The sequence below is a fragment of the Taurulus bubalis genome (genome assembly GCF_910589615.1).
Source record: "Taurulus bubalis genome assembly, chromosome: 3".
NCBI lineage: Eukaryota > Metazoa > Chordata > Actinopteri > Perciformes > Cottidae > Taurulus > Taurulus bubalis.
In genome coordinates, this window is record NC_136591.1 from 25949750 (window position 1) to 25977357 (window position 27608).

The 27608-nt window shown below is 42.4% G+C and overlaps 1 protein-coding gene across 1 annotated transcript in view; it reads left to right on the forward strand.

The window, feature by feature from the left end:
- nhsl1b (NHS-like 1b) overlaps nucleotides 1–27608 on the forward strand; it is a gene marked incomplete at its 5' end in the record, with an annotated part of 98026 nt that overhangs the window by 49753 nt on the left and 20665 nt on the right. The window lies entirely within an intron of this gene.

Sequence of the window (27608 nt, forward strand, 5' to 3'; positions counted from 1 at the left end):
AGCAACATCATGTTGGAAAACCTTTATCACTAATCAAACTTCCTTCCTGTGGTTTTGAATATCATGCAATGGGAAGAAAATGTACATGAAATGTTTGTAATTTGCCCAATAGTTTTGGGAAACACTTGAAAACCAACAATGTTGATCATTCCATACAGCTTTTAAAGTTGTTGTATGCATGTTTAGTTGGTAGTTATTGTGAAGAATAACTTTTTATAGGGTAATTTGGTCTAATTAGCTCTTGTGTTGCCCAGCAACAATGAGCCTACATGGTTATTGTGCAAAACAAGTTCTTCAAATGCAGAAAAATAACACAAGATTCGGAAAATGTAAATTGCTAAGTAAGAAATATGTGGGAACACCAGGTCTGCAGATGCAGTAAAATGAAGAGAACATGGTCCTCAGCTGTGTCTTAACGGTCCAAACGGCTCTTATCTCATAACAAGGAGATCATCCCTCTTGTGAAACCTCAGTATTTTCTCTATCTTGAAGATTTATGTCGTCCATAGATGAGGTACTATGAACTGAACAGTGCAACAGTTTGTGGCATAATATACCAGTTCATCAGCTGTATGCAGTGATTTATGTTGTTACTCTTTCCATACTATGGGACTCTGGTCAGAAACAGATGTGGGGGTTGTGTTGGAGAAAAAAGAAAAGATGTTTGTTAAATGAAGTAATTTACCATTTTTGTACAAGATTTCCTGGTTTAACTCTGTGTGCTTTAGTTCTGACCAACCCACCAGTTGTATGGTAGCAGGAAGTTATTTTCCCTTATATACGTTAATATCTTCTTAGAGATTAAACACAATATGTTAAATGTTTAAACGTTCAGATCTAGTTAAAGACATTTCTTCTAACAGTTAAAGACAAAGTCACTCGCAGTTTGGATTTCCAGCTTCAAAAGATATGAAAAACTGACCCACATACTGTGTATTACATTAAACGCTGATCCGACCAGTAGATTACTCTGCATTGGTTGCCAGTTACAGAATGTCTGCTTATGTTTATGATTCAAACAAGTCCTCCCAGTAGGGTTTGCCAACTCTTGGGCAGATGTGACACATTTTTGGTTGACGTTCCTCCACATCCAGCTGTGGCTAGAGAGGATTCTCATCTGTTTTGACCACACGCTTACTCTCCCCCCTCTTTCTACTGCTGTAAAGCCTTGCATTTTAGTGTAAGCCCTTTGCTCACCAGCCAGACCACTTGGTGTGGCTTTTGGTATGTTACATAAGTTATTTCTGCACTTGAGCCCCACTTTAGGAGAATATGTTCGCCCAGAAAGGAGACATTAGACGGGACCGAGTGGGGATTAGTTGGAGTGATTATGGAAACCTCGTTCCCACTGTAATTGGAGGTTTCCTTCAGGCTGACGGTTAAAGAACGGCAACGTTTCTGTCCATGTTCGTGAACGTAAGCCCCGTCAAACAAACATATTTCAGAGACTTTATCCGACCTCCTTGTTGTGAGCACGGGCCATGTCCAATCTGGAAGAACATGTGTTTGGCTCAGTGGGACTTGGTCTCGTGTATCATGGTTTGTTCTCAACTTCCGATTACAGTTCACTCGGATGTGTGAGCGGGTTCAGATGTTTTCGTTGCCGACCTCAGTTGAAGTGGGGACGTGCAGATGTGCGGATCCAGCCATGCACAGATGTTTAGTTGATGAAGTGTGCACTTGGACTTGATTTGATAGTTTGGATAGGTTTTGTGTAATTAGGTCATACTATAAAGTATTCTCAGGCTTATTTAATGACTTCATGTTATTCTTTATTTGTTTGTAACCGATGATAATACTTATAATCTGTCATTTAGGTCATGATGTACAGTAGATATTCATGCTACTTTTTGTTGAAGGGGTTTATACTTTTTTTAATAAGGTGATACATAAATGAGTAAATCAAATATAATTGATTAATATTAAAATATTCACTGGTTAAAGTTTACCAAGTGTGAGGATTCACTGCCTTTTTCAGTTTTATAGCTTTTAAAATGTTATATATTTGAGTTGAGTCGGTCGGACAAAACAAGACTTCACCTGAGATTTGTGTATTTTCTGACATTTCACCGACCAAGCCAATCATTGCTTTATTTAGGAAATAAACAGCAGATTAATCAATGATTTAAATATGAATTAGTTGCAGCCTGAGAACTCGGCATGATAGCACATTATCAACTCTAAATTGAATTAAGCTTAGCTTTCAACATTTGTAACTAACTATAGTTATAAATAACGAGACCTAAGAGAGGAATGTGTGTTTGTGAGTGAGTGGGTGAGAGAGCGAGACAGAGAGAGATCCACTCCCTCTTGGGAAGGCAGCAGGAGCTTCGGCCCTCAGGCCAGTGACCCATATAGCTATATGTGTAAACCTATATTTAACCTCAAATCCGTGGTGACTTTTCACTTAGGATTCTCACCACCTATATGGCACCTACACATCAGATCAAACCAGACTATGGAAAGTGAAGCACAGTTATGGACAAAAATGTGTGTTCACGGTTTTTATCTGAAACGTTCATCTCTGTTATTAAAGCAGACATATTTCAATAATTCCATATAGGCATATGTGCTGTACCTCATTTGTGATGGTAGTGAAGTAAGTTGTGAAAGACATTTTCTACCTCACGTAGAACATTTGCAAAGTAAATGTACATGTTTTTGTGTGATTGGCAGTGAATGAATGTAACTTGATAAGTCACTAACATTTCTTCATGTTTGAGGAAATTGCAGAAATCAAAATCACAGGTTCCGATTTTTTTTATTTTGAGTAACAAAGTTGCAAACAAACTGTTTTTAGCAACCCAATTAAACTTCCTGCAGTCCCTCTCTAACCAATGCACCTGTGCTGTGTGTCTGGAGAGACTCTGACCCCTTGACTGGAGGCTGACCCCCCCTACCTGCCCTCTGGCCTTGTGGGTAGTGGTGTTGATGGATGTTCTCACACTCAATGTGGCAGGCTGCTTATCTCCAGTGGAGGGGAAGAGAGGAGCGGGGAGGATGGGAGGAAGGTGTTGAAATGTAGACGACAGAATAAGTGTTTCCAGTGTGGCGGAGTTTGATTCTAAAGCTACTTTAAATTTATATAAATACCACAACATGGGTAAATGCTAGACCAGTAGTTTTACGTAATTGAACTCACTAGGATAACTACTTGTATTCATATTGAAAATAATATGAATACAAGTATTTATACTAGTGAGTTCTATTACGCAAACTTTGCTAATGTTTGCTAATATAACATATAGGTCTATCCTAAGTGCTTAATCCTCGTGTTGAAGTATTACTTGAAACCAAATTTGAATAGCCTCTGTGGAAATTAGGTCTTGATCGTACATTTTTGCATTCGTAAGTTATGCAAACTTTTTATTTGTCTTTGGACTTTAAGAAGAAACAAGATGTTGACCTCTGTAAACAAGTTAAAGTCTTCTAAAAGACAACGAGATTCCTAGTCTTTGTTGGGAAACAATAGATGGTGAAGTTCCAATCACCTGTGAATGGACTGTCAGGACTTCAGTGAACCTTTTGTCCTCTGAAAAGCGTTTACAAAACAATGGCATTTTGGGGGAAAGTTTAGAAAGATGTCGATGAGGGGGACTTACTGTATTTTTAGCACGAGACAGAGTTTCTTAGGAGGCGGGCGTTAAGCTCTGCGGTTTTCAGGGACACCACTGGAAAGTTTTTGTTGTGGGTGAAGTTTCAAAAGACAATGGCCGACCCCCTGTGTATGACTTCCCCAGGCAGAGGACTAACTCAGCGTGCAGGTGCTCCTCTTGCTCCATTCAGACCTATGCGTGTCCATGGTTACCATTGTCCCGTCACCAAAGCCTTCCGTTTCGGCTTCCCCCACTCACAATACCACACACACACACACACACACACACACACACACACACAGACTAATAATCCCCAGTGGGCTGTGAGACTCTGACCGTCGTGCACGCTGGTTCTGGGCAAGACCTGAAAATTCACAGCCAACTGAGACACTCATGACACATTCCCTCTTTGTGTCTTCACACACGACCGTCTCCACCACAAACATAGATGTACCTGCTTTTAAAAGGCCAATTATGTATGATTGTTTGTGTGTCGGAGTAAACACGTCCCTTGTTGTGACGTTGTGACGCTGTTGTGACGCTGTTCTCCGCTTGTTCTCCGTGTGAACTGTATGACCCACTGTGTCTGTGTGTTTGTGGATTTGGGGCATCAAGAGTGTTAAGTGCAATTTAGGCCACAGTCTGAATATTTTGGCTTGCCCCGTGGGCTATATAAGTCCACCCAATGTTTTATGTGTGTGTACAGTGGTTATTCCTGTGTGTGTGTGTGTGTGTGTGTGTGTGTGTGTGTGTGTGTGTGTGTGTGTGTGTGTGTGTGTGTGTGTGTGTGTGTGTGTGTGTGTGTGTGTGTGTGCACGCGCGCGGCCCTCATGTGTGTGTACAGTGGTTATTCGTGTGTGTGTGTGTGTGTGTGTGTGTGTGTGTGTGTGTGTGTGTGTGTCCAGTGGTTTTGTAATCAGCTTGTGTGTTGACTGACTCGTCATGCTGTGGAAACGATAACCATTGTTAATGGCTGTTTTAGCCTCAGGCTATCTGCTGAGGCTTTGACCGCACAAACACACACATTCTCTCCCTATTACCCCAAAGTTACAAGAGGTTTAAGAGTGTACAAGGGCTGCAGCTAACAATCATTTTCATTATTGAGAAATTATTAAGTATGACTTCCATGACTGTCCATCCCAGTTTCCCAGAGTTAAGGTGACGTCTTCAAATGTCTTGCTCGTCTGAGAGCCCCAAATGTATTCACTTTATAATGTTTATAAATCTTCCCATTGGAGAAGCTGGAACCAGAGATTGTTGTGCGTCTGTGTCTTTTGGCCGAGCTGTTAGCCACCACCAGAGGGAGACATTCGCTTCAGCTTTGTCATAGTTCTTGCAATCGTGTCATTTTTTTCTTTTTCTTTCCCAAGACATTTTTTTATGGTTTATTTAATGTCTGCATATCTGTCAGGGGGTTTAATGAGCCATCACTGTAGTAATCTTCAGTTTCGTCCAGTCTTATCATCTGCTGGTCTTCAGCCTATTAATTTGATCATATCAATAATCTTAGCGCCACACAGCCAAGCGGATTCAGGATCATTTGCACATACACGCCCTCACCTGGCAGCTGAAGTTCTTACTGCTCGTGACTACTCTCGCCTGTGTGTCTCTTTCTTTGCTGCTCTTGTTCCATCTGTGCCTCACACTGTGATCCTCTGTTAGTTTTCGGCTCCAATTATATCCATAAAAGCTTCAAAACAAGTCTTTTTTGTGTGTGTTTCATTCACTTGAAGCAATTGGATTGTGTATATTTTCAGCTGGTCAGGTGAGGGTGAACCTGAGGCAGTAGGTCGAAATTTTCCCAACACGCAGCTTTCTTCACGCCTGAGTTTGCGTCATCCAAGTTAACCAGCTGACGCATATCACACCAAGTCTTCTTGAACTTCTACACATTCGAGCACTGGAAGTGATGTAGTTAATTATCTACAGCCTGGTGTCCATCTGTGTTGTGTGTGTGTGTGTGTGTGTGTGTGTGTGTGTGTGTGTGTGTGTGTGTGTGTGTGTGTGTGTGTGTGTGTGTGTGTGTGTGTGTGTGTGTGTGGGGGGGGGGTCACAATTGGGGCTCTGGCTGGAGGCTGGATAATCTGGGTATACCGATTAGAACAGCACCGAGGAGGAGCGGAGGGAGGAGGAGCTGAGAGAAGAGGAGAGGCCATGTGGACGCCACAGAGCAATGCTGGTTTTGTTGTCTCAGATGGATGGAGAAAGAGGAAGGAGGATGCTCTTAGAAACTGCAAACTTGTCTTGAATACTCTGTTGGAAGATATTTAAGAAACAAAGCGCTCACCATCTTTGGTCATACACTGGTTTCTTATTTTTTTTGTGGATCATTTTTTGCACAATTTGTGGTGATGCTTCTGGGTCAAGGACAGCACAGTATTTAGAAGAAAAGCATACTTTAACCTCAGGTATTTCCAATTAGGCACTGTCCTTTTTAAAACAGTGTTTTGCAATCTTTGGGGTATTTTTTGAAAGTTCTTGTGGTCATTCTTGGGGGGCAGAAATCCTGTTTTTGCAAGCGCCCTGGTTGTCTGCCAGACTTCCGAATGATTGTTATGCAGGATTTCTGATAGCAGTATGCTGCAATAGTTTTGTGGAATATTTTTTCTGGAGGTGAATCTTGTAATTTAACACTGTGCACAGCCTTCCTTTGTCAGGCAAATCAATGTGAGTCAATAGGATCCCCTGAGAGAGGGAGAGGAAGGACAAAAACAGTAGGAGGAGACGGAGGGCGGATAGAATCCCCTGTGGGTTGCAAAAACCTCCAAACCCCCGTCCCATCTTTCCAGGAAAACAGGGGGAGGTCTATTGAGGGTTTTGGACAAGAGGGGAGGTCTTCCACTGTCGCCTCTCCGTCCCAGCACCTCAAGTGCTTGTCCAGAGTGAGATTGGGTTGTGCAAGAAGGAGGAGGAGTTGGGGGGCTTTGGTCCTGGATAGTGCAGAGGAGGTTGGGCATTGAGGGGGGGTTTGTTCTTAGCAGGGGATGATCACATATGTGCACTGCCTCTCCTCGAAGCCGGTGGTCAACTGCTGGCACAGGGCCTGCTATGAGGACCCTCCTGGCGAGAAGCGAACTCTGTGCTCCTTCCTGTCCACCAACAAGATGGGGAACAGCCTCCAGACCCAGGCCTTCTCAGGTCCGAGGCCCGCCTGGCCGGAGGGCCGCCTGTGCAAACGTCTGCTTTCCATGTCAAAGGTCCATCAGAGGCCGGACTCTCTCTGGACACCCAAACCGCTGCTGGGACCAATCATCAAAGGCACACTGGGGAAAACACAAACCTTCCAGGATAGCAAAGGTACAGACTACTGAGTGGATCATCTTCACTGCTGTGGAGATTATTCGATTGGAATTGTAGAATTGGAACAAACTGTTAGTTTGTCAGAAGTTTTAAGTGTAGTCAAATGTTCAAGCTGCATTGAGTCTGTAAACTCCAGACAGTTTGGTCTGATTTGCCTCGTCCTCTTTGAACTCAAAGATAATGTGATTATAGGGGTTCTTGCCTTCAACTTTAGAGCGGGACTAGCAGGTAGCAGTCTCTGTGAGCCTCTTAGTAAGATTTAGCAGACTTAACGTGGCAGCATATTGCTGTTTTGCTCCAGCAATGATTGTGGTATTTTTCTAGTTTGGGGAAACAGGCTCCAGCTTCAAAGATATCTTCAGTCACCTGAGCAATAATTATATGTTGTGTGTCAATCACAGTACCAGACACTCACAACCCATACGACAGAAACTTTTACCAAGCTGGGCTTTGTCTCTTCCCATTAGGTGATTTATATCCCCTTGTACCTGAGTGATCTGTGCCATCTGTCTTTGTGTATGCAAGTGTGCATCTTTATATACGTCTGTGTAGGTGTGTGTGAGAGAGATATGCTTGGCATCTTGTGCGGCATCTATACAGATTGGGGCTTTGTGACCTCTGAGACCTTTTGGACTCTGTGGAGGCTCTTGGAAAGAACTGGATGACCCTCGGAGGAAGGCGTTCATGCTCATGCTTAATGACATGCCGTGTTGCACTAGTTCCTGTCTTTGAAATCTACATTACCTTGTGTGTGGAGGGATATTTCACTTCTAGACTTCCCTGTTGTGCTTGGACATGTGTTTAAGCATGCATTTGATTTATACTCATGCATGTAGTACTTCCATGTATGGTCAGCCACTTTGTGTGTGCATGCTTGTCATTACTACTGGATGCCTGTGTGCATGCTTGCATCTAGACCATGATTCACTCTTTTTTGGGACAATAGGACATCATAACACCCCTGGGTGGCCACCCCTGGGAACAAGACACAATAGCTAGCAGCTGGAGGTGATGGGCCAGGCCTGCAGGGAAGTGTAGCGGAGCTGACCGTAAACGGGGGATGCCGCTGACACTGCTGGGGTTATGGAAGTGACCCACTTTACCTCCGCCACTTTATAAAGGAGCTATCGGGGAGATAAGAGAGAGTGCTGAAGGATTTGACAGGATCTGTCACATGATCATATTATTAATTTGCATGCATACTTCAAAGATATGACATTACAGTACTTAATAGCACTTATTATGCCAGTGGTCAAACTCATTTCTTATGAAGAAGCAGAGTTAATTCAACTTCTGTAACCTCTGTTTTAGTATCATCCCATATTAAATATGTCTATCCAATCCACTCTAATAACAACTTTATAATGTCTTTCTTCATGTTTAATCATCTAGAACCGTCCTGTGCGTTTAGCCAACAATGTGCTGACATGCGAGTGCATCCCGTCCTCACGCCTTCTTTGACTAACATGCCGTGGCAGCTCAAGATGTTGCTGCCGTGAGTACAGTATTGTTTGGGCTCTGTAGGTTGAGTTAACCACACAGTCGCTCTGTCTTCATGCACCGCTGAGCAGACGACCCTCGTACACACAAACACGCTCAAATTGGAGTATTGCTAATACGTCCTTTGTGTGTGTCTCTGCAGCATGACTATATTTAATTTAAAATGGTATTTTGACAAACACTTTCCCTCCTGCAAAATTGCAGTCGGTCATATTGCGATTTGGCTAATATTCCGATTAATTGTGCAAGCCCTAAGTTTCATACTCTTTTCTACCTGACCCCAATTATTTACATAAACCTTTATTTTCTTACACCAGATTGCAAATGGCAACACTTTTTTCCCCATCAGCTTCTCCCCCTGATCCTCCTTCTATTCTACATCAGTTTAGTGGTGGAGCAGGTGTTCCACCGAATCCCCTATAATCCGTCAATGGGGAGGCAGGTTCAGCTATCGACCAATCAGGTCCAACAGCTCCCGAGGGAAGAGCACCTGAGGGAGGCCAGGCTTATCGAGTAACTAGATGAACCAAATGAAATGCGGCCAGCATTTATGTGGGGAAGTGCTGCAGAAAATCAGTTAGGGTAATATAAGTGTGCCGCTGAGAACCCGGAGTGGTTTGATCTTGGCGTCAGCTCTTTGTCATTGTCTCCTTTTCATTGTTTGTCTCACACAAAACTAAATACTCATCTTTTCCAGGCGATAAAACCTACACAGTCGATTGAGGGTGGCTCCACTGTTGACAAAGTTGCAGGTTCAACTGTCATTAAAGCCGCCCTGCGTTAACAATATATGCAGTAATTAAATGTAGGACCTTAAATTAAGTTATTGTAAACCTGTGCCCTAAATTCTGGTTTGGAGACTTTTTTTCTCTCACACTGTAGAAAACCACCGAGGAAAAGCAAAGACGTTCCTCTTACTCAGGGATTTTAGGGTTTTAGGTGAAATACCTTTTCATAACGGCACAATGAAACTTGTTTGTTTCAAGGCTTACTACACTCATGCACACTCATACACACTCAAGGACAGATGAGTAAAGACAAGTACACACTTAGTCCTGAATGTGTATGAAAACCCCCTCAATAGCAGGTCGTAGTAAGCCGAACAATGGAGGAGAGAGCATGGAGGAGAGAGCATGATGAAGAAAAGCGGGGGGTTTCTCTCTCTCTCTCTCTCTCTCTCTCACACACACACACACACACTTCTGGGAATAGGGAGTCAGGGGTTGCTTGGGGTCGTTCAACTGTAAAATGGGTTAAGGTTCTGTTTTCCTTCAAAGCAACAGTCTGCCACAATCCATCAGTCTCTCTTCCTCTCTCTCTCTCTCTCATAGATAAAGTCTGTGTGAATGATGTACACTCAATATAAAAGCTAGCAGTCCAAGCCACGTGTTTTTCAACATTTATTTGGTTAGGAGATAAAGGAGGTGCAGTGTAATCAGTGGGTAATAGCTACCCGTGTGTCTAACAGATGGAGACCTCTCAGCTTGTTAAAGGCCTAATAGGTAATGGCTGGCGAGTGATGGTCTAAACAGGTGCTCCTCTATCATGGGTGAGCGACAGCTAACAGAGTCATCACTGACAAATATTGGGAGGTAATTGAGTTTGGTCATCTACTCTTTTGTTTGCCTGCTCCTCGCAGCAAATCCTTACAATTTAGAAGCATGTTTTCTCGAAACAGAAAGAACAAATTTCTTTTTCAAATTAATTTTCTGTCGATCAGCTAATTGTTTGGACTTTTCTAGCAACAGTGTGTTCAGATAAAGTGCAAATATATTTAATATAATTACATCTGGTCAGATTAACAGTGTGGTTCTTTGCTCAGCTGTTGTTGTTTTTTCATTTGGGAGGCTGGAAGCGATGTGAGAGGGAGAGCAGCGTTTATTTCAGGAGAGATCAGGTGTAAGCGACTCTCAGGGCCCCATATGTGAACAATTGAATTTTTCTTAATGGCTTGATTATCACATCACGAGAGATAATCACTGGAATCTACAGAGACATTAATCCTTCCATTGACCACATGTGTCACGGCACAGACAGGGAGATTTCTAACCGCAGAGGATTGGTGGGTTTTAATGATAATATATAATATATATTACTGAAACGGTTCATTGTGCTTCTGTTATATTTCAGGGTAGATTTTCCTTTAGGTTCTAATTATTGTTTCTTCCCATCTTCCCTCACGCAATGAACTTCCATTGACTGTGATTTGTTCAGTGAGTTGTTACGCCCATGCTGTTTACAAAGGGAGCCCCGTGGAGGTTGGGTCAGTGTAATGCACCGCATGGCACCCAGAATCTGAAAGAACAAGATGAAGATGGCACATGCAGATCTTTAGCTAGCGTTTAGAGCTCTGAGATCTCTCATCTCCTCTCTTTGGTTCCTGGGTGTTTGTGTGTCGAACTGCAAAGGTAGAGACACCTTTAGGGTTTAGGGTATTTTAATCTGGTGACTATGTTTATGATTCATAGTGAGGAACACTTTGGTGTGTGCATTTCTTGTCTGTTATTTATGCCAGACACACGCATGCAGTCAAGTAACAGACATCTGTCTCCCGCATTAGCAATATACACCTCATGTTTAAATGCACACTTTCTTTATCCACTGTATAAAAGACAAAGTCAAGTAAAGCTAAATGCCATCGGCACTACAAAAACAATTACATAATGGATGTAAGAGTTTGTCTTAACACTCTCAAGATGCCAAAACAAAGGCGATTTTAAGACTTAATCTGCCGTGTGTTTACTTCAGCAACAGCTTTTGCCCTCTTCTTTAGCTTCAGTCAGTTCAACAGTGGTCGTGTTACAAATAGTAATTGAAAAATCTAATTGTGCCTTAGTGCAGGATAAGTGTGTGTAAGCGCTCCATGGCTGCGTCCACGTCAGTCACAGCTCATTTCTTTAATGAGCGCCTCAGTTACGTGGGGAGCTTTTTCCACCTCATGCTGCTTTGAGTCTGGCTCTGAGACTCTTGGCCTTGTTTGCCCAACCGACCGGTCTGCTCTCTGAAGGCACACATGGTTACATTTCTTCCACTGTTTGGTTCCCACAAAGTGCACAATCTCCTTCAATCCAAGGAAACTCACACAAACCTCAGAAAGAAAAGGTAGCTTTCCTTTATTTGGGGACCGGTAATGTACCGTAAAGTAGCGGGAATCACTTTGGGCTTTTGGGTTTTTTCTACACACTTGATGTATCAACATTTGTATGCACAGTTACCAGTTTATTTTTTGATAATTACAAAATATATATATATATATATAATATTAATTTAGTCTATTTTTGTGTCATAATGTACACTGCAGTGCACTTTTAATTTGCTTATATGATAAAATCAACAATTCAAAAAAGGGAACCTAAAATATAGTAAAACAAATGTATTCAACTGTTGTATAGATTACATTTAAAAATGTTGACATACGAATAACCACAAAAGAAGAATCGGCACATATAATCTGGTCGGGACACTTTTTCCTCCTCTAGCTCTCGTCAGCCACAGACCCCCTCCTCCTCCACCATGCACCCGAGCACCGGCCTCCCTCTTCCTGCCTGCTCCTCAGCCACAGGCTCCTTTATGTCCCAATCAGCTGGAGGCTCCATTAAGCCTCGGAAAGCAAAGCCAAGCCTCTGAAAAGCTCATGTCCCCCCATAGAGGCTGATTATAAAAGAAGAGAGAGAGAGAGAAAGTGATTTTAGGTCCTCTTTAAATCTGTCTTGTTAATGAGTTGCCTTCACCATAGCAACGTCCCTTCTTCAAGTTTTTTTTTATTCCACATGCGTAGAAGGATTAGGGTTAAAGACAAAAAAGAAGGAAAAATGTAAAGAAGGAGAAGCTACCGGCATTTTCTTTTGCTTGTAAAATCTCAGAGGAGCGTGCACTGCTGACCGTTCGACTCAGATTCAGTTTGTTCGTAGCAAAAGCTCCGTTCCTACACTTTTGTTAACCTAACACGATGACATTAAGAAGCCAATTACATTTGTCAGCTGTTGCTAATCTTCACCACAAGGTGGCGGAGTAGTACAGACGTGCAGAGGGACCCATTCAGTGGATGAGACTGCAGTGCTTCCCGTCCTTAGTTTAAAAGTTGATCATCTGTGAATCATCAATTTGAACCAAGGACTTAAGTTCTCACACACACACATAAAAACATTATGTGAGACTAAATTTATTGGATTACAGTGATTACCAAATTACAGTTGGATTAATTGCCCATCAGTAAAAGCGTGCACATTTATCAACAGCAAAAAGAGACACGTGGGGTGTCACATTAATTTGGAATAATGGCTGTCCTGAATTTTGGGAGTATTTGATCAGGGAGCTAGTCTCGTTTCCCTCAGGACCCGTTAGGAGGTTGCACTCATTTTATCCAAGAGAGGTCTGCGCTCTCTATTAATGCCTCCACCCCTTCATTATTGCTCAGATGGGACAGAAGGAGGGGAGGGACGGAGAGATGGATAGGGAGAGGGAGGCGAAGGCGTAGTTTATAAATAAGGAAAGGGGGAGGAGAGAGGGATGGAGGGATGGAGGGAGGGAGGGGTTAAGTGGATTTGGGGTCCTGCTTGTTTCCCAGACGAGGTCTCAATATAGGATTATCAATTAAGGAACCCAGGCTTAGCGCATGCATGTGTGTGCATGCACACACACACACACCTGTGCGTACACACACACACACACACACACACACACACACACACACACACACACACCTACACACACCTGTGTGCATTCCCGAGTCCGTTTGATAAGTCAGCTGAAAACACGAATCACAGCCAGTTTGTGTGCATGGATCAGTATCATCTTTAAAACACACACGTACAGTGCGTACGTGTGTGTTTTAAAGATGATACTGATCCACGTCATCTAATGAGCTCTAAGCCGGTCCTGAGACATATTTAGCCCTCTCAGTCTTTACCCTGGGATTAAAACACACTAATTTAAATAACGTTGTCAGGATTGCATTACTGCAGTATATCATGTACGTGTAGCACTAAATGCTGATAATGATAAAACACATAAAGATAAAGGTGTTGGTCTGAGCACTGTGTGTCCTGTAGCTGACCATAACCTCTAATCACCCTCGGCCTTCATGAGTATTAATAAAGTATCACATGATGATGTTGATGATTGTTTTTCTTCTTCTTGTCAATAGCATCCATAATTGATGATGCAGTGGCATGTAAGCTGGTGGTGCTATCTGGCCACAACAATATAATATGATATTAGGCTTTATGGGTTTTTAAAGGTTTTAAACTTGTATCTGTGAGACGCGCTTTTACAAGTGTTGATCCTAAATTCCCACACATAAGTCTTCTTTTCTGCTTCGTTTGTTGTTTCTCTGCTGTTTGAAATCAAAAGATAAAAACACACTTTATAGTGTTGTCAATGGTGGTGGTATTAGGGGTATAAAAAAACATGACCACACGCGACATCACAGAGCTACACTGTGATTACACATAAATCAGGAGTATATTTTTATACTCGGGGTCCGTGCCTTATGTACAAAACATCCTCTAATTAACCAACTAACATAGAAGAGATATAAATTGGATCAATGTCATGGGCCTGGTGAACAGAGCCAAATCCAGTCATGCGGTGAAAATGTATTGGTTATTAAAAGTAATCGATGCCAGCCACCAGAACTCGCATCCAACTTCACATCTAACCTCCCGATTGTGCTCCAGGCTGATTGTCCTGCTCACTTCCTAGATTTCTGGTCCTTGGTAAATTGGTTGTATTGCTGATTGTTGACCGGATGGTTTGACGTTACTTCCCTTCCCCCAAATGAACTACTGTTGTTGCTGATGAGAAGTGAGGTGCAATGTGGGAAGTGGGTCAAACGGCATAGTACCCCTCTCACACACACACAGAAAACACACACACACACACACACACACACACACACACACACACACACACACACACACGGCTTCCCTCCCCTGTGTTGCCGGCCATCCCCAGGTGGCTTGTTGCTTTGTGCCCTTGAGCTACTAGAGGCACTTAACCTAAATTGGCTCAGTCTGTCTCTGTGCTTCTGTGTCTGAGTCAAGACTCTCTCGTCAGTAGCGAGAGCTGAGCACAAGGGTCATGGTATCATGGTTCACATGAACTTGTGTGTACAGCAGTATAAAATAAGGAATATTTATTTTCTTTGCTTTCTGTTTTTTTGTTCACCCATTCTGTATTTTGAAGGTGATTGGAAGTTAAACGCATGCTGCTGTGGTCTACAAATCACTCTTGATTGGAGTGTCAGTTAAATGCCATCAGAGTTAAAGTATGCAGTGAAATATTGATGCCAATGAATCATATAGTTAAAGTGAATGAAGTAATATTCCAGCTGCTCCCTATTGATTCCTGTCATTATCCCAGCTTGGACATTATTCACATCACACTTCTAATCAAACCAGTTGTGAACTTTGTGTGGGGCTTGAAAGTCTTGAGACACACACACACACACACACACACACACACACACACACACACACACACACACACACACACACACACACACTATAAAGGGAATACAGGGGACAACTAGAAGCGTGGCACTTGGTTTTTCTGTCAGATTTATGGCATTTTGTATCTGAAGTTAATTATAAAATTGGATTAATTACGCACGCACGCACGCTCACACACATACACACACACACACACACACACACACACACACACACACGCCCTTAGGAGAGAAGCGCAGACAGCCCTGGTGTTGAAATGTAGGTCAGGAAACAAGCGTGGCAGCCGACATAAGGTTTTGTGCAGGCATTCCTACGTGGAAGTGTGTGCATGTTCATATTAACTTTGGTGTTGTTACATGCTTGTATGCATGTTGACTATAGGCACATTTTCTAATAACCTATATGTGCAAGACCGTGTGTTTGTGTCAACAGCATAAGACAACAAAATAGATAAAGCTTCTGGGATGCAGTGATCTTAATCCAGTGCTTTTTAAGGTCTAGATTGTAATGTGTGCATCGGTCTATTGTCTAAATGCAGAAGATCGTGGAACCAGCTGCAGGCGCACATGCACACATTCAATAGCATGAACAATGATGTCAGCCTGCTGCAAGCCAGTGAGACACACAAACACTTAGACCTTGTGGTTATTGATGTAGTGGGTCCTCGGGAGGGTTCACTGGAGAGCGAGAAGGGCCAGGAGTCAATATGAGTGGAGACAGTGAGGCTGGATGGTAATGGCTCTTAATGTAGTCTGGGCTGCCAGGGGTCTGTATTTATGTTACACTACCAGCAGCTGAATGGAGCTTTCCACTGGGAAATTATTTTATGATAGCATGTCAAACATGTTTGACACACCTGCATTGTCCAAAATCAGAATAGGAACCGCTCCGAGGGATTAACGAATGCTGCTATACTTACCTGTTTGCTGTTCAGCCAAAATGCTGTTCTGCTATGTTACAATACAAACATAGAGTGCTCCACATGAAGACAATGGATTTCTGACCAGACATAAGTCAGATAGTTTGGTCAAAATGAGATAAAGAGTCTACAGTACTTCTGCAAAGCATTTATTTGAGCTAAATGTTAAAGTCTGCATGCTAACACCTTTGAATTTAACCTGCTGATGTACAGCAGCTTTTGTTTACCATCTTAGTTTAGTGTGATGCTTATGAACCAAAGTATTGGACAAATCAAAATGTTCGCACAATGATCGCGCCAAAATGTGAAGTCATCCTGTTGCAGAGACCCTTCATTCAAAAACGACAGAAGTCAACCTCATGGTCGCACTAGAAGAAAAGTCATCAGGTTTCATCCTTTGTGCACCGTGGATATCTGGACCAAAATGCATAGCAATCCAATAGTTGTTTTTTAGTTGCGAAAAACTTAATTCCAAATTATTGAGCCCATCCAAACAGCAGGGAAACATGCATATTGCAATAAACATATTGTCCTACAAATTTAGAAACCTTCCCTTTTCAGTTTGAACTTATTGTCCTGCCAACTTCAGGGGGGCTGACAGGCCAGTGGGGTTAGATTGCATTGGATTTAAAACTCTGTTGCCGGGGGGAAATGGACAGTTGGCTACAAATCCATCGTGACGGGAACATAAAACGCCTCAAGTTGGGCAACAAAACTGCCACCCTCTCTGAAGGCACCAAAAGCTCCGGCGTACAAATCAGCCTGCTCGTAAAATAACAGCATTTTAACTCCCTGCTCAACGGGCGTGTACATTTTAAGAGTCAGCCGCCTTTCATTGTGCCGTCGCTAACATTTGCCTATAAATGTTTGCTTGTTAAATGAATGTATGAAAAGGATTATCTAACGGTTGCACACCTCTCTGTCAGTTTGTGCACTTCCAGCTGTTATCGCTACTCGTTGACCTGGTCTTGGTTTTCAGGCTTTTCATAGTTCTTGTTTCGCTGCCATGCTGAGGCACAACGATGCACAACAGCAATGTTTTCCAGCACAGATTAGACGACAATGCAATCGTGTTTGTGCACTTGCTCAAACAGAGGTGCATATATCTGTTGCCTGTGTGGCTTCATCTTTATCCTGACTTGAATTTCAAAGGGGTCAGACACCAAGATAGGGGAAATTAAGCATGACCGCCAAGTCTGCTAAGTCTTTGTGTATGTTTGTGTATAATAACTGTTTTTAGTGAGTCTTTTATTTCTGATGTTTTGCATTCACACTCCACCTATCTCTCTTTTGGCTTCACCCATTTCCCTGTCCTCCACCCTTGACTCTTCTCTTCCAGCTGTCTTTATCTCCTGTCTCTTGTTTCTTTTGTCCCTCTAAACGTTGCCTCCTCTATCCTGCCTCGCATCGCTACTCAGCTAAATGGCTCTGCTTCGCCCACATCAAAGAATCCTTCAACATTTTGTGGATGCAACATTGCTTCCCATCGCTTCCCTTTTTTAAAAGTCTTTGTTAAAGGTTTTGCTTTTGATACCATCTCCATTTATTTCCCTCACATTAGTATTATGTTGCCCTTTTCAAAGACTACACGGTGTTTGAACATATAACACAAGTATACGTGTGTCACCACATCAAGGCGAGGGTATGCACATACTTATGAAACAGAAAACAAACGTAAATAACAAGGTCTGATTAGGTTAGTGATGGTGTGTTCATGCTCGGGGCACAGTTAGCAGGGTGTCACTTTGACTCGCAGGGTTTTCTCATGGATCACAAAGAAGGAGCAGCCAATAGAGGGAGGCCCCACTGCCTTTCATTCAGAAGAAACACACACACACACACACACACACACACACACACACACACACACACACACAATGCAGCAGTTTTCATTGCTGACTGACTTGTACTTAAAATCTCAAAGTACAATTTTTGCCTTGGTGTAGAATTTACACACGTAACATGTGACACATTTTGGATTAAAATCACACACTGGTATTTACTCAAGTGGCAGATAAAGAAAAAGCCCCGTGCTAAATCACAGCGTTTTCACTCAAATGAAATGTTGTGAGCCACTTCACTAGTAATGTACTGAAGTACATTTGACCTCTACAGACGGAGCTCATTAAGCCTCGCCATTATGCATTCTGCATGTAATCATGCAAATACACCGCTGATGGGACTTTGCCTTCCTGATGGTGGACATAGAGGGGTTTGCTGTCTGTGTTGTTGTTGGCCGAGCTTGTGTGTATGTGAAGGGAAGTTGTTATGTCTGTCTGAACATGTATTATGTGCACACACATTATAGCAACGGTGAGATTGTTTGTAGGATTGAATAGTATTTGTGTGTGTGTGTGTGTGTGTGTGTGTGTGTGTGTGTGTGTGTGTGTGTGTGTGTGTGTGTGTGTGTGTGAGATGGAATCCCAGCTGCTTCAATGGAGTAGGTCAGACGGAAACACCAGAAGAGTAGTAGGGGGAGGAAGAAGGATCGGCGTTACCCAGTAACCTCTGTAACGAGATGGAGAGGGGGAGAGACAGCAATAGTTTGGTGTCAGAAAAGGGTCATTGAGCAAGTGGCCTTAACTTAACGTGTTTGTGTGTGTGTGCGTGAAGCTCGGGAACTTCGCCTCATGCTAACATCATCAGTGCCAGAAAAACTGTTATTACACCTGTGTGTGTGTGTGTGTGTGTGTGAGAGAGAGAGAGAGAGAGAGAGAGAGAGAGAGAGAGAGAGAGAGAGAGAGAGAGAGAGAGAGAGAGAGAGAGAGAGAGAGAGAGAGAGAGAGAGAGAGAGAGAGAGAGAGAGAGAGAGAGAGATGTTTATTCAGGAGTGAGTTGGAAGTTTAACTGCCTGTTTATGAGCACTGTAGAGTTGTTTCCCGCTTATCCATGTTTGACTTTTCTTGACCCGTCTTCAGAGTTTATCTTTATCATCAAGATGATACCTTACTACTATTACTGTTTTCATGTAATTATTCTCCATTGATTACAGACCTGTTTTTGCAGTCTTTCTTATTTTTACTTGCACAAAGACAGAAAATGAAATCCTGCATTTAAACATGGAGCGTCAACCCCTCCACCTTCATCATGCCGCACTACCTCACCCTGTGCTGATAGATAATTCATGCCTCGCTCTATATCTCTGAGAGGACCAAAGCGATCAGGTTCCCATTGACCCCCTTGTGCTATGCTTTCATTCACAGAGATGTAGGGATGAAAGAAAGGGGGAAAGAATTAAAGAGCGAGTATGTTGCTCCACATGCTATAAATTATAGATTTTCATTCACAGAAAAGGAGAGATGGAATGAGATGAAAGGGGCATATGATATAAGGCTTTTATTTATTCATTTTCCAGGGGATTTCTTGTTCGAGCTAACCAAGTCCGAACAACATTTGTTGCTACTAGGTTTGCAAGTTTAAAGAGCTGCTTCCTTTCTCTTTTTCACATTATGAACTAAATGTTTGTTTTGTTAGACTTAATAAGCCATCTTGCAACATATTGTTGGTTACCTTAAGCAGGTCTTTGTCATCATTTGGGGGTAAATGTGTATTTTATTAATTGGAAATTAGAATTTAAATACAGATGATCTCATGTGTGCCTTGGTATCTCGCCTGTATTTGCTAAAGAAAAGATGAGTGTTTTTTTGTTCACTTAGCACAAGTTAATGCATTTTAAATCAGTGACCTTCTGGTGACAACCCTGCCTCTGTTTAAACCCATTTACATGTTCAGTTCTCGTGAATCTGTAACAACACTGTTATGTGGTGCGATGCTGCGCGCATACAGATGCAAAATGTTTGTGCGCTCGCTTGTGCAACAGATACTTGGCCTCTTTTTTGCACACCTCACATTTTCCTGCTTAACTCCACCTGGCAGGTTTTCCTCTTGATTAATGGGAAGATGTGCGAGGTCGCAGCCTGAACAAGAGAATGCAAGAAAGAGAAGGAAAGGGTTAGGGTCAAAATCAATACGTGCTAGATTACATTAGCAGTCATGAAAGTGTTCATGTCTAAAAGAAAGAGAGAAGAAGAAGAAGAAGAAAGACAACTGGTGATGGAGAGAGAAGGAAGAAAGAGAGAGATAGAGATTTTACATAAATAGAGTTGAGGGGTTTTAGGGGGGTCAGTTTAGCTCTCCCTTATTAAGTCCAATTAGAAAATACAAGCAGAGACCTGTCAGATGAATGGGAGGGGTGTGTGTGTGTGTGTGTGTGTGTGTGTGTGTGTGTGTGTGTGTGTGTGTGTGTGTGTGTGTGTGTGTGTGTGTGTGTTTGTGTAGGTGCTAGGTTCAGGCACTTTGGGAATTTGAAAGAATGTTTGATAGATATTGGATGAGAGAGGGAGGTATGTGTGTTTTGGGGATTGAGGTTTAATTAAGCAGACTGGGCTAAAAAGAAGAAAACTAGAGTGTGTATGTTTTGTTGCGTCCACCTCGTTTATGGAGAGATGTAAATGAGGTGTAAGGACAAAGAAAGGAGGAGGAAGAGCAGGAGCCCCTAGTCAATCACTCTCCTTTATTATCACCCTGCCACATTCACCACTGAGTCTTAATAACCTCCAGTGCAACAAGACTTGTTAATTATTCACATCGACCAATTTGAAGACGACACTTTGGAAATACAGGAAGATTTTATAGACCAAATGTATAATTGATTTATCCTGTAAAGATTGTCGGGTTAATTGATTATGACAGTCGTTGGTTACAGTCCTAGAATATTTGCTAATACAGTTAGTAGCCCTAGTTTGTAAAGAAGAAAGAAAAAGAAAATAATGTGCCATTTTAGGTAATCAAGATGTATTAATTGCATAACCAAAGGGTTATTATCAGTAGGATTGCTTCTTAATCATCTTCATAATAATCCCTGATGTTTGTCGTGCTAAATAAATCTCTTCCTCTGAGGTCCAGGCTTCATTCACCGAGTCCTTCACTCATCCTTCATTTGGTGCTTAGTGTATGAACAGATGAAAGATTGATATTGTTTGAGCTGGGGGCTTCCGTTCCTCACTGGCAACGAGTGGAAGATGTATGGACGTATGGCTGAATGGATGGATAGCCCTAATCCTAGAGGTGGCCTAGATCTGAAGCCCTCCTTCAGCAGATAGAGCTGTTGACCTGTCTGTCTCGCTGTATGTCTGCGTGTGCGTGTGCGTGTGCGTGTGCATGTGCATGCATGTGTGTCAATACTGTCCGGAGAACAATAGGCTCTTTAATGAGTGATGCTACTTGGGCTCGTGTCTGCATCAATGATCCTAATGCGGTAAGCGTGCAGGATGAGATACAAGCCAAACAGCGACTACTGATGAAACACGGGGAAAGACTTTGTTTAAACCTTCTCAGACTAACATGGTGCTCAAGAAAAACTTGCGTTTACTGTCAATTGTCCCATAGTCCCAAAACCAAATATATTCCATTTACAAGGATGTACAACCAGGAAAGGCAGAACAATCTGAGAATAATCAGCACTTTAAGTCCACCTGACATGCTCAGGTCGGATATGAGACGCTGGTTTGTATAATTACTGTGGGATTGTGGCTATTTTTAGTCAATACATGCTTATTATTATAGTATTATTGTAACGTATAGTAAGTTTTGGTGGTAACTTATTGCCCTTTACAATCAGAGACATACTTGAACATTAATGTAGATTGTACATTGGCTTTTAATAGGGTTCGAAAATCCTATAAAATTATGACACTTTATGGATCTCTGGAGCCACTTTTGATCAACTTGAAGTTGTTCAGCAGATATATTTAGACTGGAAATAATTCTCTTGATGATCATTTATTAAACCATTACAGCAGTTATTGTGAAAAGGTCAAACGCAGGTTTGAACTCTCAATAAGAATATGACATTTACAGAGTCTCGTTTGGAGCTTCATAACTCAATGACAAGAGCAACCTTAAATACTGTGAACAGACGCTTAGCAGCGTACAGTAGACAATGCAGAAATGGTGTTACTAAACATGAACAACAACACACACACACAAATCCAAACTCTTGTCCACAGCACTTCAGAATTGGGCTGGAAGATTTAGATGAGCAAGGTCGAGGAGGGAGGAGGGTGAGGGGAAACCTTTCTACCCTCAAATTCAAGGATAATTTGCAGTCCCATTCAAGCTCTTGTTGCAGCCCCTCCCCTCTTCAACCATTTGGGCTGAAAAGAAATACGGTCGCAGAAGGAGGGGCAGCACGTTGTGTGTGTGTGTGTGTGTGTGTGTGTGTGTGTGTGTGTGTGTGTGTGTGTGTGTGTGTGTGTGGTTGCGCGTTTGCATGCATTTGAATGGGTGGGTGCCAGAGTGTGTGTGATAGATTGTGAACAGATTGGACAATGGGAGGATTGTATGTGATCTATATTCATGTGGCACAGATTCAGTGGACATGTGTGCACACAGCAGGCTAGGAGTGATCAGACAGAGGAAGAGGGATTGATAGAGAAAACATCCCAGAGAGAAGAAAAAAAAAAGGTTTATACAGAGAATATTAGTGCAATCTATGTCTCTGGTCTTTGACACTTTTAGATAGCTGAAAACAGTTTTGTTTTTGTGTCATTCGCAAAGACTTTTATCAGTCGCCAAATTTAGCAAATTTGCAGAATCTCCTCGATAGTCTTTCAACATTTATATCCGCAGTACAGCTTTGAGCCACACGAGGGAATCTCAAAGTTTGTATTGTTTGGATAATTGCATTCTATTTATAACATTGAATCTGATATGAACAGCCAACATAAATTCTGTCTGTATGCTGATGAGAGGAAATAAACAGGAGCCTGTTAACTGCAGCCCGAATGCATTTATTTGGTCTCATTCAAAGTATATATATATATAAAAACAGAGTTATGATTTGTTGGTTTACCTATTCAAGATAATAGAAGATGATGGGAAAATGGCAGTAAAAATGGTCAGGGAAGTTTTATTTTCGCACAAATAATTTATAGAAAAAGCCTGCTAGGAATTTGGTTGTGATGGTTTATCATTTTTGAAAAGTGGGTCTCCAGAAAAAGGTTTGGGACACACTGATCTAGTGTGTTGTATGTAAGGATGTTCCATTACTTTGCATGCAGGTGGATGCTGCATCCCTCAGAGAATACCTTATGAAAAGCTCAACATATTTGTTTTTTGTTTCAAGGATGTACAAGGTTCTCCTGTAGAGGTGGCTGCTAGTTTAATCAGATGCATAAATATTCCCCAGACTAGTCTTTCGTAGCGGTGAAAGTGGAGACACACTGACTACACACACTGCGCTGAGCAGAAAGTACAGAAAAGAAAGAAAGAGAGACATAGACTGAAATGAGAATTGGCGCTCACAGCAATACAGCACGAGTTTGCCTGTTGGTTCTAATAAAGCAAGTTTAACTTTCGGCTGTATCTCGAGTCCCGCAGAGTAAAGAAGAAAGAGAGCAGAGAGAGAGAAAGACGGCACAAGAGAATCACTGAAGATGAGAAATTAAGGGAGAGGCAGCCAGAACTCCTTGGTAACCAAAGCACAGAGGAACAGAGGGGCCGGTCCTACACCCCTCCCGCTTTGTGTGTGTGTTTATGTGCGTGTGGGTTTATGTGCGTCTCCGACGACTGGACTGCCTGAGGGGGGAGTGGTGGACCCAGGGTGTGTTTAGAGAGAGAGAGAGAGAGAGAGAGAGAGAGAGAGAGAGAGAGAGAGAGAGAGAGAGAGAGAGAGAGGGAGAGGGAGGGAGGAGGCTCATTGTCAGTGTAGTAGATGCTCACACACACACTCTCAGCCGCCGTGTAGTGAGAATGTGAGCCGACACCAGCGCTCGTTCGGCCCATTTTCTCTCTCTCTTATTCACAGGATTTGGATTTTCTTTTTTTTCTTTTTTAAAAAGAGAGAGGTTTACACTCAACCGGAATAATGGTGTTTATCGGGACCTCGTTAAAATCTCTGATTAAGTACTTCAAAAGGAAGGGTAAGGCGCGTTTACTTCTGCTCTGTATTGGTCATTAATGTGTCATACAAGTAGTACATTTGTTTCGACTGATTTAAAAAAAAGCCATTTTAAATGGCTTCATTAAAGCTGGTCTGTATCAAAGACAAAACAATTAATTAATTCTCGATCATTCAAATATAAACTAACGGTTTCCTGTGAGCATGTGGCTTCACTGCTGTTGCTGATGAGTCCAGTGACAACCCCCTGTTGCCCCCTGTTACCAGGTAACCACTTGGCCAAGACTTCACAGAGCCGACAACTATTAGCACTAAATGACCCGACAGCATCCTTAAAGGTGGCAGCTGGAAGCATTTGAAATTACAGCTTCTAGATTGGAAATAGTTGGCCCTTTTACTTTCTTCTTGGAACAATTTATTTGAATGTTTATTTAGTTTTAAATGCTCCAGATAATCTGATGGATATCAAAGGAAACCGTACTGGGTCTGTGTGCCATATACAGTAGATTCTAGATTGGATGATTGGTTAATCCAGGGCTATATGATTATTTTATTAATGGCTGTGTATTAAGCATGTGAGGACACTAAAACAAAGAGCTGGTTGATGCAGGGCAAGCTGCTTGTGCCGACTCTAATCTCAGGTGTATTTATAGCATGTGTGGCAGTCAAGGCTGAGGTGATGTTGTTCATCATTAGCTCAGCGTTTTTGTACTTCTCACGTTTTATCTTGCACATCTTGCACATGCCTGCAATTTACTCCTCGGTCCTCCACTGTGGTCCACGAGATAGTGAGCTCCAAACTGAGCAGTGCCCATATCCTCAGCTTCTACATGACATTAGGGGCACACCAACTTTCTAGACATAGAAAGAGGTAGACTTGGAATTGCAATTTTAATCTGGGTTTTATGCCAATTTATTTAGTAAAGAGGAACACTCCCTAAAACAATTAGAAACTAAGATTTCACATATTTGAAACTCTTTTAATGACTTAACTATGTGTCTCCAAAATGTATCTGAGGCTGAGCCATTATGTATGAAAGTCAATACTCTATTGGCTGGTGCCCAGTTGAGGATTAACACTGATTATTGATCATAACAGCTAGTAATGTTGGTGTGTGTCTGCATACAAATACATTTGCAGGGATTACTGCGTGCTTTGCTCTCATGCACATTGCTGCCGGTTTGTGTCTTTCAGGGTGTGTGTGTGTGTGTGTGTGTGTGTGTGTGTGTGTGTGTGTGTGTGTGTTGTGTTTGTTTTCAGTCCCCAGTTTGGTCTCAATCTGCGTCCTTAATGGACGAAGGAAGATCTGGGATGTCTATGGACAGAGGGATTAATAGTCTTCTAAAAGACTTTCGCGCCACAGTTCTGTGTGTGTGTGTGTGTGTGTGTGTGTGTGTGTGTGTGTGTGTGTGTGTGTGTGTGTGAGTGTGAGTGAAGGGGCGAGGGCATATTGTGGCTCTGAAAGGCCTGATGTGGAGACTGATGCAGGGGGACAATGCAGGCTTTGTGTCCATAGTCCCCATGTCCTTGGTCTGCCTATAGCCTTACTGAGGTCTATTCAAACTCCATAGTCAGAAAGGAGAGAGGGGGGGCTACCTGTGCTGTGTGTGTGTGAGAGAGCAAGAATATTATAAATGGGTTTCATAAGAAATGGGTCATGTAAGATCCTCATTTAGCCAGGTGAGCTAGTTTAAGGACGCACTCTTATTCGCGCACAGCTGGGGCGTCACTGCGTTGCTCATAGGTTTGTTGTCTGATTTAGACATCATTGCACTGTTGCTGTCGTTGATTGTTGTTTGTCTCGTCTAATGTCTAATGTATGCACCTTCCGCCTAACTAAATTCCTCGTCTGTGCAAACATTCCTGGCAATAAACGGTTTCTGATTCTGATTGAACACTGTGAGATACAAAACCGACTACTACTGGCCGGCTTTTCTACACTTCACATTTCAAATTCTACTTCCTGTGTGCGAGTGGGTTTTGCAGCAACTGTGTGTGTGTTTAATGCAACTCTCTGGTCCAGACTTGTGGTCAAAGGATTTTAGCCTCACACACCCTCATGGTGACATGTCACATTTGGTTAAAACATTTCCGGGTGTTTATTCAAATGGTTAGTGCCAGATTATGATTTTGAGAGGTTAATTCAAGTGAGACTGCAGTCACAGATCAGAGTTGACGTAATTTCCTGTTTCTTGTATTTCTGCTGCCTGCCATCTCGTATGTGTTACATCTCACTCATATGGTTGTTATAGTTTCACGCAAACAAGCAGGATTGGTGTATTTGTACTGTTACACTACTAACCATGCATACTAACCATGCAACACATGTAGTAAGCATGCAACACATGTAGGTGTGAAGATAGCAGCAACAGTGGGAAGAGAAAGTGGAGATTTGTGAATGAAGAAAAGGTCTGGTAATAGAGTGAGTAGGAACATGAATAAACACAATGGCCCCTCTCCTAAACTCACATTAACAGCTGCCCGTTCCCCAACAAGCTGTAGCGACAGACGTGAAGGTGCCATCAGCAGCAGCACGACTTCCTCACTGACCGTCCCTTCTCAATCAAATCATAGAACTATGTTTGACTTTGCTGTACTCATTGCTCACACACTGCTCTGGTCACATACAAGCAGAGTTGGACACACAGAGGAGCTTTTAAGATGGCCACTGTTGAAGCCTATCCAAAGTTATCCGAAGTTATCTGTATAGCAAAGCAGCTTACGCACTGTCTCACACTTTCTCTAACGACCAAGCCATAGCCCCCCCGCCCCTATACATCTACTTTGGAGGTCTTCTGTCTTCCCCCGACACACACACATGCACACACGCACACACACACACACACACACACACACACACACACACACACACACACACACACACTATGCATCACTACTGTGGTTCATTAGCACCTGTGAAAAAGCATTCAAACAAAACCAGTCCACACACCCGGCCCCTTCCTCAATTGTCTCCCTCAGTCCAGTCAGATGGGCATGTTGTGATGGTCAGGACAGGGACAAGCGGTCTAAATGGAGATAATCTTACACCCACAATCACCTACTTTTGCTTGGTTACGCTCACTGGGTAAGCCACACTTTTGAGACTTGTGTGTGTGTGTGTTTGTTGATAATTTGCTGACATTCGTATTTAGCGGTTTACGAATGCAGCATGGGAAGCTTCGATTCCATGATTGTCAGCATTACAAGCCCCCACCAGTAGCAAGGGCAAAATAGCATGTTCTGTTGTGATTTTTTTAAGATGTCTGACTGAGAGAAGTGTTCTAGAAAATAAAAATAAAAAATAAGAAACAAAGAAGTGTGGTCTGTTCTTGTGAAAGAATAGATGGTTGGATATCTTGGCCAAAGACCTACATTGTCTTGAGATCCAGCAAGATGTTAAACCCATTGAATGAGGGCTGCAAGGTGCTGGTGTGTTATATTGTTTTTCACTCAAGTACAAGTTAGCCTGCTTAAAAGTGAGTTTCTTTAGTCACCTGTTTGAATATCTGAGCTGGATATCATCTGGTTCATGTTTCACTCCAACGTACTCTTCGTCCCTCCTCCCCCTCTGACTTGAGTGGCCAACTGTGTGATGTCTCAGATGTGTGTCGTGTTGTTGGTGTGGAGACTGACGCCTAGATGCAAAGCACCTCAATCTCCTTCCTCTTCCTTTTCTCCACCAAATATAAACAAATCCAGTAGTAGTAGCCACTTCTGCTTGTGCAGGACATGTTCTATCTAGTCCATCATTTATTGTTTTCCAAAGGTTTGGGAATTACAGAACTCCCGTTTTCTAAAAGAAAATCCGATACGTTTCAACTGACGGTTATCTTTTGCTTTTTTCACTTTGTCAACAAAACAAAAAGAAATGATGCGTTACAAGATCCTCCAGGAGATCCATTCGGGTCAATCAAATTTCATATACAAATCAAGATCAACT